Source organism: Odocoileus virginianus, chromosome 19, assembly GCF_023699985.2.
Source record: "Odocoileus virginianus isolate 20LAN1187 ecotype Illinois chromosome 19, Ovbor_1.2, whole genome shotgun sequence".
Lineage (NCBI taxonomy): Eukaryota > Metazoa > Chordata > Mammalia > Artiodactyla > Cervidae > Odocoileus > Odocoileus virginianus.
Window position 1 is genome coordinate 50,910,620 of NC_069692.1, and position 18,529 is coordinate 50,929,148.

Consider the following 18,529-nt stretch of genomic DNA (forward strand, 5'->3'; position numbering starts at 1 on the left):
ATGCACACGGAGTCACTTTGGTCATGTCCAACCCTCTGTGAACCTGTGGCTGTGGCCTGCCAGGCTTCACTCTCAGTAGGGCTTTCCAGGCCAGAATACTGTAGTGTATTGGTCAATACTGGTTGTCAGACTCTTCTAGAGCACTATATTTCCTGCTTCTCTGGCCAGCAAGCCCCTTGAGCACCTGGTGCTGCCAGAACCCCTGTGACCCAAGCAGCTGCACCACTTGCATACCTAGCCCTCACTGGGGCAAACCTGGGTCCTCCAGGGCATCCTCAGGAACAAATCCCAGTGGACGACCAACATCCGAAGGTGGAAATAAAAACATAATTGAAACCCAGAGGCAGTGTGGTTAAAAAAGAAGACCGAAAACCCTCTTACCAGCTATACAAGCTGCAGATTAAATCCATATGATCAACTAGGCAGACTCTGTCTATGGAATATATAAAAGGGTATTGAAAGCTCTCACAAAAGAAAATAGTTCCGATAGCTGTGGACATTGGAGGCAGCAACACTCAGGAGTAGGACCAGATTAGAATCTGAGCTGCCCCCACAGCATGGACCAGAGACCAGCACAGTGGTGGAGGGCATCTGAGGGAGGTGAGGTGGACTGTGACTCCCAGAGAGGGAAAGGACACTGACAGCAGAGACTAAAGAAAAACATTTATTATTCTTATGTTTTGACTTGTTCTGTAGTTTCTTTTGGATTTTTCTCCCCCCTCGCTGTAGTTGTCACTTTTATTAGCACTATGAAAACTAATTAAGCTTTTGAGTTTTTTTTTTTTTTAATCAATCACACTTTTCACTGTTGTTATAAACCTCTGTCTCTATGTTAGTCTTTGGCAGTTCTGTGGAGTTTTCCTTTCTTCTTCTTTTTTTTTAAATATTTTAATTAAAAAGATTTTTAAGCCTATTATTATCTTTCTACATTTATTCCTTAGTTTCCTTTTCCTACTATTCTTTCCCCTTTGCAGTTAATCTTTAATGTATATAAATCTTCTTTATATACCTCTATTTAACTTTGCATGTTTATTCTTTCTTTTCTTTCATTCCTTTCCTCTCACCATATTTGTTAGTTTCATTTTAATTGCTTTATTTCCCACTTGGCACCTTGCTTTAGTTTAGTTTTCCACTTTATACTTTAGTTACTTTTATCCTGGTAGATATAATTTTTGATTTCCTTTGTTAGCCTGGTAAATCAATATTACTTTATTTTTGTTGGACTGTTTTAATTTTGCTTATGGGTATATACGTATATGTGTATATTCCATTATTTTGATTATTATTTGCCTGATTTTGTAACTGCCATTTGTCTGGGGTTCATCTTTTGTTTCTCTTTTTTGGGTATTTGTTTTATTATTATTTTTTTTGGGGGTATTTGTTTTAATCTCACCTAATGCCATAACAAGCCACCTGTGGAATCTTCATTCCTGACCAGAGATCAAACCCTGATCCTTTGGAGTGGGAGCACTGACTCCAATACCCTATACAACCAGAGAACTCCTAACTCTAGGGAGTATCAAATAGTGAGAACTCATTCACAAAGGAAACCACTTGAATAAAAGACCCAACATCAACAAACCATAGTAGGACACTGTGCACAGGATGTCTCATCCAAACAGCAAGCAAAACAAAATACAAACTCAATCATCAGGAGGTAGGATTACCACCTCACTCAGTCCTGCCCATCAGAGGGGAAAAAAAAAATCAGCACAAATCTCACCCTATATGAAGCTTATACAAACCACTGGACCAACTTTATGAGGGCAGGAACCAAAAGGAAGAAAAAATTCAACCTGAAGCCTTGGAAAAGTAGACCTCAAAAACAATAAGTTTTCCAAAAAAATGAAAAAGCAGAGAAAATGGCACAAATTAGAAACATAGAAGCCCAAATAAATGAAGAGGAAATAGGCAAACTACCTGAAAAAGAATTCTGAATAATGATGGTCAGATGATCAAAACCCTGAAAACAGAATGAAGAAATGCAGTAATCAATTAACAAAGACCTAGACGAATTAAAGAATAAGCATACAGAGACAAACAACACAGTTACTGAAATTAAAAATACTCTAGAAGGAATCAATAGCAGAATATCTGAAGCAGAATAACGGATCAGTAAACTGGAAGATAAAATGGTGGAAATAACTGCTGAAGAGCAGAATAAAGTAAAAAGAATGAAAAGAACTGAGGATAGCTTCAGAGACTTCTTGGACAATATTAAATACGCAAACATTTGAATTATCAGGGTCCTATAAGAAGAAGAGAAAAAGAAAGGGTATGAGAGAATTTTTGAAGAGGTTATAATTGAAAAATTCACCAACATGGAACAGGAAATAGTCAAGAGCAAGAGGTGCAAAGAGTCTCATACAGGGTAAAACCAGGGAGAAACACATCAAGACACAAACAAAGATTAAACACAAGGAAAGAATATTAATAGCAGCAAGGGAAAAGCACCAAGTAACATACAAGGGAAACTCCATATATTTAACAGCTGATCTTTCAGCAGAAACTCTGCAGGCCAGAAGGGAATGGCAGGATATATTTAAAGTACTGACGGGGAAAAATCTACAACCAAGAAACTCTACACAGCAAGAATCTCATTCAAAATTGATGGAGAAATAAAAAGATTTTCAGAGAAGCACAAAAACTAATCTCAAACAATTAAGAAAATGGCAATAGGAACAAATATATCAATAATTATTTTAAATGTAAATGGGTTCAAAGGTGACATAAACAGATGGAGAGATATTCCATGCTCCTGGGTAGGAAAAATAAATATTGTGAAAATGATTGTACTACCAAATGCAATATACAGGTTCAATATGATCCCTAATATTTTATCAATGGCATTTTCCAGAATGAGAACAAAATATTTCACAATTCATATGGAAACACAAAAGACCCCGAATAGCCAAAGCAGTTTTGAGAAAGAAGAATGGATCTGGAGGAATCAACCTTCCTGACTTCAGATTGTACTGCAAAGCTACAGTCATCAAGACAGCATGGTGCTGGCACAAAAACAGAAATATAGACAATAAGATAGAAAGTCCAGAAATAAATCCATGCACCTACGGGTACCTTATTTTTGACAAAGGAGGCAAGAATATACAATAGGGTAAAGACAACCTATTAAACAAATGATGATGTGAAAACTGGACAGCTACATGCAAAATAATGAAATTAGAACACCTCCTAACACCATACACAAAAATAAACTAAAAATGCATTAAAGACCTAAATGTAAGGCCAGAAACCATAAAACTCTTGGAGGAAAACATAGGCAGAACACTAGATGACATAAATCAAAACAATATCCTCTACGATCCACCTCCTAGAGTAAGAGAAATGAAAACAAGTAAACAAGTGGTACCTGATTAAAATTAAAGGCTTTTCCACAGCAAAGGAAACTATAAGCAAAGTGAAAAGACAGCCCTCACAATGGGAGAAAATAATAACAAATGAAACAACTAACAAAGGATTAATTTCCAAAATATACAAGCAGCTTATACAACTCAATATCATGAAGACAAACAACCCAATCAAAAAGTGTGAAAAAGACCTAAACAGACATTTCTCCAAAGAAGTCACATAGGTGGCTAGCAACCATGAAAAGATGCTCAACATCACTCATTATTAGAGAAATGCAAATCAAAACTACAGTGAGATACCACCTCACACCGGTCAGAATGGCCATCATCAAAATGTCTACAAGCAATACTTGCTGGAGAGGGTGTGGAGAAAAGGGAACCCTCTTGCACTGTTGGTGGGAATGTAAATTGATACAGCTACTATGGAAGATGGTATGGAGATTCCTTAAAAAACTAGAAATAAAACCATCATATGACCCAGCAATCCCACTCCTAGGCATATACACTAAGGAAAGAAAAATTGAAAGATACACATGTATCCCATGTTCACTATTTAAATAGCTAGAGCATGGAAACACCCTAGATGAATGGATATGGGATTTGGGCTACATATACACAATGGAATATTACTCAGCCATAAAAAGGAACACATTTGAGTCAACTCTAATGTGGTGGATGAACCTAGAGCCTGTTCTACAGAGTGAGGTAAGTCAGGAAGAGAAAGATAAATACTGTATTCTAATGCATATACACAGAATCTAGAAAGATAGTCCTGAAGAATTTATTTGCAGAGCAGCAATGGAGAAACAGACATAGAGAACAGACTTATGGACATGGGGAGAAGGGAGGAGAGGATGAGCTGTATGGAGAGAGTAACATGGAAACTTACATTCCCATAGGTAAAATAGATAGCCAACGGGAATTTGCAGTATGTTGCAGGAGACTCAAACAGGAGCTCTGTGTCAACCTAGAGGGATGGGATGGGGGAGACCAGAGGGAGGTTCAAGAGTGAGTGGATATGGCTCATTCATGTTGAGGTTTGAGAGAAAGCCACAAAATTCTGTAAAGCAATTATCTTTCAATTAAAAAAATTAATTAATTAATAAAAAGAAAAACACACTTTCTCCTTGGAAGAAAAGCTGTGACAAACCTACAAAGGATATTAAGAAGCAGAGACATCCCTTTGTTGCCAAAGGTCCACCTAGTCAAAGTTAAGGTTTTTCCAGTACTCATGTATGGATGTGAGAGTTGGACCATTAAGAAGGCTGAACACCAAAGAACTGATGCTTTTAAAGTGTAGTGTTGGAGAAGACTCTTGAGAGTCCCTAGGACTGCAAGGAGATCAAACCAGTCGATCCTAAAGGAAATCAGTTCTGGATATTCATTCGGATGACTGATGCTGAAGTTGAAGCTCCAATGTTTTGACTCCTGATGTTAACAGCCATCTCATTAGAAAAGACCCTAATTCTGGGAAAGATTGAAGGCAGGATGGGAAAGACATGACAGAGGATGAGATGGTTGGATGGCATCACTGACTCAATGGACATGAGTTTGAGCAAGCTCCAGGAGATGGTGAAGGAAGGATGGGGCACCTGGCTTGCTGCAGCCCATGGGGTCGCAAAGAGTGGGACACGACTGAGGGACTGAACAACAACAACTTTTAAATTTTAAGACTTTATTTTTAAGGCTTGTATTAGACATACAAAGACATTCAGAGGGGGTTACTAAGATTTCCTCTATACATTCCACTTGCACAAAACATGAACAGTCTCCTTGTTTTATCAAAATCACTCACCACACGAACCCAGCTTTGCACATCATAATCACCCAAAGGTCATAGTTGACTCATAGTTTCACTCTTTTTAAAATTTATTTTTATGTCGGAGAGTGTTTTGCCTATGTTCTCCTCTAGGAGTCTTATAGTTTCTGGTCTTACATTTAGATCTTTAATCCATTTTGAGTTTATTTTTGTGTATGGTGTTAGAAAGTGTTCTAGTTTCATTCTTTTACAGGTGGTTGACCAGTTTTCCCAGCACCACTTGTTAAAGAGGTTATCTTTTTTCCATTGTATATCCTTGCCTCCTTTGTCGAAGATAAGGTGACCATAGGTTCGTGGACTTATCTCTGGGCTTTCTATTCTGTTCCATTGATCTATATTTCTGTCTTTGTGCCAGTACCATACTGTCTTGATGACTGTGGCTTTGTAGTAGAGTCTGAAGTCAGGCAGATTGATTCCTCCAGTTCCATTCTTCTTTCTCAGGATTACTTTGGCTATTCGAGGTTTTTTGTATTTCCATACAAATTGTGAAATTATTTGTTCTAGTTCTGTGAAAAATACTGTTGGTAGTTTGATAGGGATTGCATTGAATCTATAGATTACTTTGGGTAGTATAGCCATTTTGACAATATTGATTCTTCCAATCCATGAACATGGTATATTTCTCCATCTGCTTGTGTCCTCTTTGATTTCTTTCATCAGTGTTTTATAGTTTTCTATGTATAGGTCTTTTGTTTCTTTAGGTAGATATACTCCTAAGTATTTTATTCTTTTTGTTGCAATGGTGAATGGTATTGTTTCCTTAATTTCTCTTTCTGTTTTCTCATTGTTAGTGTATAGGAATGCAAGAGATTTCTGTGTGTTAATTTTATATCCTGCAACTTGACTGTATTCGTTGATTAGCTCTAGTAATTTTCTGGTAGAGTCTTTAGGGTTTTCTATGTAGAGGATCATGTCATCTGCAAACAGCGAAAGTTTCACTTCTTCTTTTCCGATCTGGATTCCTTTTACTTCTTTTTCTGCCCTGATTGCTGTGGCCAAAACTTCCAAAACTATGTTGAATAGTAGTGGTGAGAGTGGGCACCCTTGTCTTGTTCCTGATTTCAGGGGAAATGCTTTCAATTTTTCACCATTGAGGGTGATGCTTGCTGTGGGTTTGTCATATATAGCTTTTATTATGTTGAGGTATGTTCCTTCTATTCCTGCCTTCTGGAGAGTTTTAATCATAAATGGATGTTGAATTTTGTCAAAGGCTTTTTCTGCATCTATTGAGATAATCATATGGTTTTTATCTTTCAATTTGTTAATGTGGTGTATTACATTGATTGATTTGTGGATATTAAAGAATCCTTGCATTCCTGGGATAAAGCCCACTTGGTCATGATGAATGATTTTTTTAATATGTTGTTGGATTCTGTTTGCTAGAATTTTGTTAAGGATTTTTGCATCTATGTTCATCAGTGATATTGGCCTGTAGTTTTCTTTTTTTGTGGCATCTTTGTCTGGTTTTGGAATTAGGGTGATGGTGGCCTCATAGAATGAGTTTGGAAGTCTACCTTCTTCTGCAATTTTCTGGAAGAGTTTGAGTAAGATAGGTGTTAGCTCTTCTCTAAATTTTTGGTAGAATTCAGCTGTGAAGCCATCTGGTCCTGGGCTTTTGTTTGCTGGAAGATTTCTGATTACAGTTTCGATTTCCTTGCTTGTGATCATTTTGTTAAGATCTTCTATTTCTTCCTGGTTCAGTTTTGTAAAGTTATACTTCTCTAAGAACTTGTCCATGACCCACATCCCAGAATTTCAGAAATAAAAGCAAAAATAAACAAATAGGACCTAATGAAACTTAAAAGCTTTTGCACAACAAAGGAAACTATAAGCAAGGTGAAAAGACAGCCCTCAGATTGGGAGAAAATAATAGCAAATGAAGCAACAGACAAAGGATTAATCTCAAAAATATACAAGCAACTCCTCCAGCTCAACTCCAGAAAAATAAATGACCCAATCCAAAAATGGGCCAAAGAACTCAACAGAAATTTCTCCAAGGAAGACATACAGATGGCTAACAAACACATGAAAAGATGCTCAACATCACTCATTATCAGAGAAATGCAAATCAAAACCACAATGAGGTACCATTACACGCCAGTCAGGATGGCTGCTATCCAAAAGTCTACAAGCAATAAATGCTGGAGAGGGTGTGGAGAAAAGGGAACCCTCTTACACTGTTGGTGGGAATGCAAATTAGTACAGCCACTATGGAAAACAGTGTGGAGATTTCTTAAAAAGCTGGAAATAGAACTGCCATATGACCCAGCAATCCCACTTCTGGGCATACACACCAAGGAAACCAGATCTGAAAGAGACACATGCACCCCAATGTTCATCGCAGCACTGTTTATAATAGCCAGGACATGGAAGCAACCCAGATGCCCATCAGCAGACGAATGGATGAGGAAGCTGTGGTACATATACACCATGGAATACTACTCAGCCATTAAAAAGAATTCATTTGAATCAGTTCTAATGAGATGGATGAAACTGGAGCCCATTATACAGAGCGAAGTAAGCCAGAAAGATAAAGACCATTACAGTATACTAACACATATATATGGACTTTAGAAAGATGGTAACGATAACCCTATATGCAAAACAGAAAAAGAGACTCAGATGTATGGAACAGACTTGTGGACTCTGGGAGAAGGAGAGGGTGGGATGTTTCAGGAGAACAGCATTGAAACATGTATATTATCTAGGGTGAAACGGATAACCAGCTCAGGTTGGGTGCATGAGACAAGTGCTCGGGCCTGGTGCACTGGGAAGACCCAGAGGGATCGGGTGGAGAGGGAGGTGGGAGGGGGGACTGGGATGAGGAATACATGTAAATCCATGGCTAATTCATATCAATGTATAACAAAAACTACTGTAATGATGTAAAGTAATTAGCCTCCAACTAATAAAAATTAAAAAAAAATAAAATTTATTTTTACTTTATCTTTTAATTGGAGGATAATTGCTTTACAATATTTTGTTTATTTATGCCATACAATTCCCTCCCTTTTTATCCTTCCTCCCCCTCCCATCACACCCCTCTAGGTCAACACAGAGAAGCAGGCTGGGGTTCCTGTCTTATACAGCAGCTTCCCACTAGTTCTGTTTTATACACGATAGTGTATATATGTCAATGCTGCTTTCTCAATTCATCCAACCCTTTCCTTTTCCTACACTATCAACAAGTCTCTTCTCTACATCTGGATCTCCATTCTTTCCCTGCAAATAATTTCATTGGTAGTGTTTTTCTAGATTACATACATATGGGTTAATATATGATATTTGGTTTTCTCTTTCTGACTTACTCCACTCTGTATAACAGTCTCTAGGTTCAACTACCTCACTACAACTGACTCATATCCGTTCCTTTTGATGGCTATGTAATATCCCATTGTATATGCACCCCATGTTCTTTATCTATTCATCTGTTGATGGCCATCTAGGTTGCTTTGATGTCTTGGCTATTGTAAATAGTGTTACAATGAACACTGTACATGCATCTACATGTGTCTTTTTGAATTGTAGTCTTCTCAGGGTGTATGCCCAGTAGTGGGATATACTGGGCAGTTTCATTCCCAATTTTTTTATTTTAAAGAAAGCTCAGTTCTGTTCTCCCAAGTGGCTATATCAATTTATATTCCCATCAACACTGGAGGAGTGTTCCCTTTTCTCCATATCTTCTTCAGCATTATTGTTTGTAGATTTTTTGGTGATGGTGATTCTGACTAGCGTGAGGTAATACTTCAAGGTTCTTTCTTAATATTGCATATTCTATGGGTTCATACACATATATAATGATGTACAGCCATTGTTATATTATCATACAAAGAATTTTCTCTACGCTAAATCCCTCTGTGCTCCACCTCTTCATCTTCCTTTCATTTCCAGCGTGGGGCAAACATTAATTTTCTTACTGTCTCCATGGTTTACCCCTTCCAGAATGTCATAGGGTTGGAATCATGTGGTATGATGGCTTCTTGTCAGACTGACTTCTTTCACTTGAGAATATGAATTAAACTTCTTCCATATCTTTTCATGGCTTGATAGCTCATTTATTTTTAGCTCAGGATAGTATGTCATTGTTGGAGTGTCCTTCAGTTTACTTACCCCTTCAGCTGACATGTTGATTGCTTCTATGTTTTGACAATGATGGATGAAGCTGTTATAAACATCCCTATGAAGCTTTCTGTGTGGACATAATATTTCAGTTCCTTTGGGTAAATACCAAGGAACATGATCTGGATTGTATGGTAAGAGTATATTTAATTTTGAAATAAATGACCAGAATGTTTTCCAAAGTGGGTGTTCCATTTCTCACTTCTACCAGTAATGTAGGTGTGTTCTGGTTGCTCCACATCCTCACCAGTGTATGATGTTGTCAGCCTTCTGAATTTTGTTTGTGCTACTAAGTTTGTAGTGGGAACTCACTGTTTCAATTTGCATTTCCCTCAATGCAAATGATGGAGAACATCTTTGCCTTTGCTTATTTGCTGTTCACTTATCTTCTTTGATAAACTCTCTGCTAAGGTTTTGGGATCATTTTTAAATTAGATGATTTGTTTTCTTATTATTGAGTTTTAAGAATTCTTTTTATATTTCAAATAATAGTTCTTTATCAGATATACATTTTGCAAATATTTTCTTGCAATGTGTAGTTTGTATTTCTAATTCTCTTTACACTATCTTTCCCAGAGCAAAATGTTTTAATTTTAATGAAGTCTGCCTTAACTATTTCTTTCATGGATTGTGTCTTTCGTGTTCTATCTAAAAAAGAATCACCACACTTATCTAAAATTTCTCCTCTGCTACCTTCTAGGGGCTTGATAGTTTTGACCTATGGTTCAGTTTGTGTTAATTTTAGTGAAGTTTGTAGATTCGTTTTGCTGTATATGGGTGTCCAGTTTCTCAAGTGTCATTTGTTGAAGATGGTCCATCGTATTGTCTTCAGTCTTTGTCAAAGATCAGTTGACTCTACTTATGGGGGTCTGTTTCTGGGCTCTCTTTGCCGTTTCACTGATATCTGTTTTTATTTTTCTTTTTTTCACCAATGCCACATTATCTTGATAAATATAACCTTATAATAAGTCTTGATTGAGTCAGGTAGTTTCAGTTCTCAGACTTTACTTCTTCAATATTATGTTGGCTAGTTTGGATCTTTTTATACTCCATATAATAAACTTTAGGATATGTTTGTTTATATACATGGGGGTCCCTCATATCTCAGTTGGGAAGAATCCTCCTGCAATGTAGGAGACCCCAGTTCAATTCCTGGATCGGGAAGAGCCGCTGGAGAAGGAATAAGCTACCCACTCCAGTATCTTTTTTTTTTTTTTCCCCCATTTATTTTTATTAGCTGAAGGCTAATTACTTTACAATATTGTAGTGGTTTCTGCCATACATTGACATGAATCAGCCATGGATTTACATGTGTTCCCCATCCCGATCCCCCCTCCCACCTCCCTCCCCATCCCATCCCTCTGGGTCATCCCAGTGCACCAGCCTTGAGCACTTGTCTCATGCATCCAACCTGGGCTGGTGATCTGTTTCACACTTGATAGTATACTTGTTTCAATGCTGTTCTCTCAGAACATCCCGCCCTCGCCTTCTCCCACAGAGTCCCAAAGTCTGTTCTATACATATGTGTCTCTTTTCTGTTTTGCATATAGGGTTATCATTACCATCTTTTTAAATTTCATATATATGCATTAGTATACTGTATTGGTGTTTATCTTTCTGGCTTACTTCACTCTGTATAATGGGCTTCAGTTTCATCCATCTCATTAGAACTGATTCAAATGAATTCTTTTTAATGGCTGAGTAATATTCCATGGTATATATGTATCACAGCTTCCTTATCCATTTGTCTGCTGATGGGCATCTAGGTTGCTTCCATGTCCTGGCTATGATAAACAGTGCTGTGATGAACATTGGGGTGCATGTGTCTCTTTCAGATCTGGTTTCCTCAGTGTGTACGCCCAGCAGTGGGATTGCTGGGTCATATGGCAGTTCTATTTCCAGTTTTTTTAGGGAATCTCCACACTGTTCTCCATAGCGGCTGTACTAGTTTGCATTCCCACCAACAGTGTAAGAGGGTTCCCTTTTCTCCACACCCTCTCCAGCATTTATTGCTTGTAGACCTTTGGACAGCAGCCATCCTGACTGGCCTGTAATGGTACCTCGTTGTGGTTTTGATTTGCATTTCTCTGATGATGAGTGATGTTGAGTATCTTTTCATGTGTTTGTTCACCATCTGTATGTCTTCTTTGGAGAAATGTCTGTTTAGTTCTTTGGCCCATTTTTTGATTGGGTCATTTAGTTATTTATTTACCTTATTGTGGTTTTGATTTGCATTTCTCTGATAATGCCACTCCAGTATTCTTGAACTTCCCCTATGGCTCAGCTGGTAAAGAATCCGCCTGCAGTGCGGGAGACCTGGGTTCAATCCTTGGGTTGGTAAGATCCCCTGGAGAAGGGAAAGGCTACCCACTCCAATATTCTGGGCTAGAGAATTCCACGAACAGTTCATGGGGTCGCAAAGAGTCGGACATGACTGAGCGACTTTTACTTTCACTTTCACTGTTTATATCCATAAGATAACTTGATGGGATTTTGGTGATTGTATTGAATATATAGATTAAGTTGAGAAGAATTGACATATTACAATAGTGAAAGACTTGTTCTTACCCTTTAAAGTGGAATATTTATTCAGTTCTTTAATATACTTTTTTTCTTTTCTTAATTTTATTTATTTATTCATTTTTGGCTGCGCTGGGTCTTCGTTGCTACATAGACTTTTCTCTAGTTTCAGTGAGTGGGACCTCCTCTCTAGTTGCAGCTGAAGTGACCTCTCCTGTCATGGAGCATGGACTCTAGAGTATGTGGCCTTTAGTAGTGGGGAACTTGGGCTCATAGTTGTGGCTCCCAGGTCCTAGAGCACAGGCTCAGGAGTTGGAGCACATGGACTTTGTTGCTCTGTGGCAGGTGGGATCTTCCACCATCAGGGTATCGAACTCTTGTCTCCTGCATTGGCAGGTGGATTCTTTGTCACTGAGCAGCCAGAGAAAACCTATTCAGTTCTTTAATTTCATTCATCAAAGTTTTGTAGCTTTTGTCTTATATATCTTTTACATATTGTGGTAAATTTATGCCTAAGTACTTCAGTTTTTTAGGGTGCTAATGTGAATGGTATTTTGTTTTTAGTTTTAGGTTCCACTTGTTAATTGTTGGTATATACCAAAAGCACTCACTTTTCATTTCTTTTCTTTCTCATTTTATAGGATTTATTATATTTTTAATCCGTGATTTTTTTCTGGACATAATCACCACTCAAGCAAATATATATATATATTTTAAATTATACATTAATGACAGGACATTTTGGTTGCTACATTCTCCAATGCAATTTGGATGATTTGAACTTAGGATTAAGATAGATTTTGCACTTTTTGGGAAAGTTGGTCAGACTTGTTTCCCTCAGATTCTTGTCACTTATTGTCCACCTAATCAGATGAGAGTAATATCAATTCCTTAATTGTTTTTTGGATGATGAGTTACTTTTCTTTTGAGTTTTCTGTTGTGGTGTCAGAGCACAGAAAGGGTGACTGTTCAGTTTCTCAGATATTATTACACTTTTTAATACTTCAGTGAGATATACACAAATGCAACTAGTAATATATCAATAATTCAGGTTAAGGAGTTGTAAGAAAATGAGAATTTTTTTGAATTTTTCCCCCTCTTCCATACATAACAAACTCCCTTGGTATGCATCAACCCTCATCTTGTATTGGTGGAGAGCTTCCTTAGTATAATTTTATCTCTTACCCCATTAAGTTGTTTTTCCCCTATAAAAACTTTGCTTATTTATGATAAAATTTTGGAAATGTGGGAAAATGCAAGAAGAAAATGAATATTATCTTATATCTACTTCTTTTATTTTTTTTGCAAATCCCTATCAACCAACTTTAACAAAACATCTACTTCTTTTAAGGAGGTTCATTATGTGGTATTTGAAAATATTTATTTTCTTGGACCCAAAATGAATTATATTTCCTTAGACAAAATTCAGGTACAGCAAATTGAAAACTTCACATTTTGCTTAGAGAGAACAGAAAAGCATTCAGGTAAAATAGTTCTAAATGTCACTTCTTTATTTTGACATAGTAATAAAAATGCAATTCTAAATTTGTTTGTCACTGTTTCAAATGTCACTCAAATCTTGTTTTTACATATTTTGACTGAAATATACTGAAAGCCTGCAAAAGAGATTTTACAAAAGGGTTTACTTTCTAAGATTACATTTTCATAACTTATGAAAGTTGGTGATGTTTGGAGTACTGCCCAGAGAAGTCATCTGAGTGATTCTGTGGTAAGAAATGTTGTTTTTCATCATTTCCCCCTGAAGCCAGATAAATCTGTATTGATAAAGCTTTAAATCTCCTTTAACATGACTTTAAGAGTCATCTCTCATAACTTTTTGGCCTTTTATACAGTTCGTGAGGTTCTCACAGCGAGCGTACTGGAGTGCTTTGCCACTCCCTCCTACAGTGTATCACGTTTGGTCAGAACTCTCTGCTATGACCCATCTGTCTTGGCCGGTCCTGCTTGGCATGGCTCATGACTTCTTTGAGTTATGCAAGCCCCTTCACCGTGCCAAGGCAGTGATCCTTGAGAGATATAAAGATAGGTGGGAGGAACATCAACAATCTCAGGTACGTGGATGATACCACTCTAATGACAGAAAGCGAAGAGGAATTAAGAGCATCTTGATGAGAGTGAAGGAGAAGGCTTCAGAGTAAATATTAAAAAAAGTAAGATCATGACATCCTTCCCCTACTGCATGGCAAATAGAAGGGGGAAAGGTGGAAGTAGTGACAGATGTCTTCTTCTTGGCTCCAAAATCACTGTGGATGGTGATTGCAGCCATGAAATCAGAAGATGATTGCTTCTTGGCAGGAAAGCAATGACAAATCTAGACAGTGTGTTGAAAAGCAGAGAAATTGCTGACAAAGGTCCATATAGTCAAGACTATGGTCTTCCCAGTGGTCATGCACAGTTGTGAGAGCTGGACCATATAAGGCAGAACAGCAAAGAATTGATGTCTTTGAACTGTGGTGCTGGAGAAGACTCCTGAGAGTACCTTGGACAGCAAGGAGATCAAACCAGTCAATCTTAAGGGAGAGTAAACCTGAATATTCAATGGAAGGACTGATGCTTAAACTGAAGCTCCAATATTTTGGTAATCTGATGCAAACAGACAACTCATTGGAAAAGTCCCTGATGCTGGGAAAGATTGAGGGCAGAAGGAGAAGAGGGTGTTAGAGGATGAGATGGCTGGATGGCATTACTGATGCAATGAACATGAACTTGGGCAAACTCCAGGAGATGATGAGGGACAGGAAGGCCTGACATGCTTCAGTCCATGGGGTCACAAAGCATCAGACACGACTGGGCAACTGAACAACAACAACTCATAACCTTTAAAAAGTGGGAAAATATTACCAGAGGCAAAAAGAGGAGAAAACACACCTAAGCTTAAGAGGGCATCCATAAAGCTGCCAAGTATCTAATGACATGCAAAAATTATCTAAGTTTCACAGTTCCTTTTCCTGAATTATACAGAAAGTGCTTGTATAGTGTAACCCTTTCAGAGCAAAAGTATAGACAGTTCTTCAGAAGTTATAGTCTCGAGGGACCACAGATTTCTTTCCCCTGAGTAAATGTTTGTTTCCCATTTTCACCTGTTCTTGTACTTAACACCTTCCTACCTTCCTTTCTATTTGAAGTATAATTGATATAAATATCATATTCATTTCAGGTGTGCCTCATCACAGCTATTTGATATTTATGTACAATTAAAATGATCCTCTTAATAAATCTAATTATCATGAATCACCATACAAAGTTATCACAACATTATTGGCTATGTATCACATATGGTAGCTTTCCTCCCTATGACACTTTTTTTGTAGCTGGAAGTTTGTGTCTCATCAACCCCTTCACATTCTTAGCCCACCTCCCCAATACCCCTCTCCTTGGCAACCACTAGTTTGTTTCCTATACCTGCGAGTCTGTTTCTGTTTTGTTGTATTTGTTTTGTTTTGTAAATTTCACACATTAGAGCGAAATTACACTCTAATTGTCTTTGTATGACTTATTTCACTTAGTATAATATACTCTAGGTCCATCCATGTTGCTGCAAATAGCAGGGTTTCTTTCTTTTTATGGCTAAGTAATATTCCATTATGTGTGTGTGTGTGTGTGTGTGTGAGAGAGAGACATATATATATATATATATATATATATATATATATATATATTTATATATATGCATTACACCATATCTTATTTATGCATTCATCTATTAATGTACTTGCAGGTTGCTTCTGTACCTAGGCTATTGGGAATAATGCTACAATGAACATTGTTGTGCATATACATATTTTTCAAATTAGTGTTTTTGTTTTTTTCAGATAAATACCTGTGACTGGAAATGCTGAATCATATAGTACTTCTATTTTTAATTTTTTGAGAAAACTTCATAAAGTTATCCATAGTGCCTGCACCAAGTTATGATCCGATCAGCAGTGCACAAGGGTTCCCTTATCTCCACATTCTTTCCAACATTTAATGTTTCTTATCTTTTTGATAATAGAACTTCTGACATGTGTAAGGGGATATCTCATTGTAGCTTTGATTTACATTTCCCTGATGATTAGTGATATCGAGCATCTTTTCATATTCCTGTTGGCTATCTGTGCAGTTGCTCAAAAAAATCTATTTATGTTCTCTGCCCATTTTTAATGAGGTGGTTAGTTTTTTATTATATTATTTGTGCTCTTTTATGTTTTGGATATTAACTCCTTATTGAAAATATGAATTGCAAATGCCTTCTCCCATTAATTAGGCTGTCTCTGTGTTCTGCTTGTTTTTTCCTTTGCTGTGCATGAAATTTTTAGTTTGAAGAATCCCATTTGTTGGTCATTTGCTTTTATTGCCCTTGCCTGAGAAGGTGAGAAAAAAAGTAATGCTGAGACTGATATCAAAGATGATATTGCCTTTATTTTCTAAGACTTCTATGGTTTCAGGTCTTACATTCAAGCCTTTAATGCCTTTTGAATTTATTTTTGTACGTGGTGTGAAATAGCGGTTCAGTTCCATTAACTTGCAAGTATTTGTCCAGTTTCCCCAATACTATTTATTGAAAAGATTATCTTTTCTCCATTGTATATTTTTGCTTCCATTTTTGGAGATTAATTGGCTATAAGTGCATGGATTTATTTCTGACTCTCTACTGTGCTCCATTGATGTATATGCCTCTTTGCATGCCAGTATCACACTGTATTGACTAATATAGCTTGTAGTAAAATCAGGAGTCATAAATGTCCAGCTTTATTCTCATTTCTGAAGATTGTCTTGGCTATTTGGGGTATTTTGTGGTTTGATACATATTTTAAGATTCTTGTTCTACCTTGTGAAAAATTCCTTTGGTATTTTGTATTGAATCTATAGATTGGTTAGGGTTGTATAGCCATTTTAACAATTTTAATTCGTTTGATCAATGACTATGGTTTATCTTTCCATTTATTTGTGTCTTCTTCCAGTCTTTCAATAATGTCTTATAGCTTTCAGAGTATAGTTCTTTCACCTCTTTGTTTAAATTTACTCCTAGGTATTTTATCTTTTTAATGTGAATGAAAATTTTTTAATTTTAATTTTTATTGAAGTATGGTTTATTTACAATGTTGTGTTATAAATAGTTTCTTGTGTAAAGCAAAGTGGATATATTTATATAACCATATTTGTTTCCATTGTGGTATTTTACAGGATATTGAATATAGTACCCTGTGCTATACAGGGCTATACAGTATGTTTTTTTTTTTTTAAATCAATTTTATATATAGCAGTTTGTATATGCTAACTCCAACCTCCTAAATTATCCCTTCCCCACCCTACCTCTTTTCCCTTCTGGTAACCATAAATTTTGCTGTCTGTGAGTATGTTTCTATTTGTAAATAAGTTCATTTTTGTCATATTTTAGATTCCATGTATAAATGATTATGGCATTTGTACTTCTTTTCCTGACATGTCATTTCATATAATAATATCTAGGTTTATTCATGTTGCTACAAATGGTATTTTTATGGCTGAGTAGTACTCCATTGTATATGTGTGCCACATCAAATGTCACATCATATGCCACAACAAAATTCAAAAAGTGAAGATCGTCACATCTGCTTCCATCATTTCGTGACAAATAGATGAGGGAAGAAGTGGAAATGGTGGCAGATATTATATTCTTAGTGTTCAAAATTGCTGCAGACAGTGGATGCAGCCACAAAATTAGAAAGATGCATGATCTTTGGAATATAAACTATAATAAACTTAGCACATTCAAAAGCAGAGACATCACTTTGCAGAAAAATATCTATATAGTCAAAGCTATGGTTTTTCCAGTAGATTTGTATGGATGTGAGAGTTGGACCAAAAAGAAGGCTGAATACTGAAGAATTAATGCTTTTGAACTGGGGTGCTAGAGAAGACTCTTGAGAGCTCCTTGGACTGCAAAGAGATCAACCCAGTGGATTCTATAGGAAATTAATCCTGAATTGTCATTGGAAGGACTGATGCTGATGCTGAAGCTCCAATACTTTGGCCACCTGATGTGAAGAGCCCATTCATTGAAGAAGACCCTGATGCTGGGAAACAGTGAAGGCAGGAGGAGAAGGGGATGACAGGGGATGAGATGGCTGGGTGGCACCATTGACTCAATGGATGTGAGTTTGAGCAAACTCCTGGAGATGGTGAAAGACAAGGAAGTCTGGCATGCTGCAGTCCATGGGAGTTGCAAAGAGTTGGATATGACTTAGCCTCCTCAGATAACCACTTTGCCTTGTTTCATTTCCTTTTCTTGGGGATGGTTTTGATTACTGCCTCCTGTACAATGGTATGAATCTCCATCCATAGTTCTTCAGGCACTCTGTCTATTAGAGCTAATCCCTTGAATCTATTTGTCACTTTCAGTCTATAATCATAAGGGATCTGATTTAGGTCATACCTGAATGGCTTAGTGGTTTTCCCTACTCTCTTCAATTTGTCTGAATTTTACAATAAGGACAAGGTCAGTTTTAGGTCATTATTACCAATTTTTATACTTTTAAATTATTTTTCTTTCTTTATTGCATGGTCAAGGACTTCCAGTATGACACTGAAAAGGAATGATATGAGGGGCATTCTTGCCTTCTTCCTGATCTTACTGGGAAAGCATCAAGTTTCTCAATATGAAGTGTGACATTAGGTGTAGGGCTTTCTGTTGTTTGCTTTTTGTAGCTATTTATTAAAT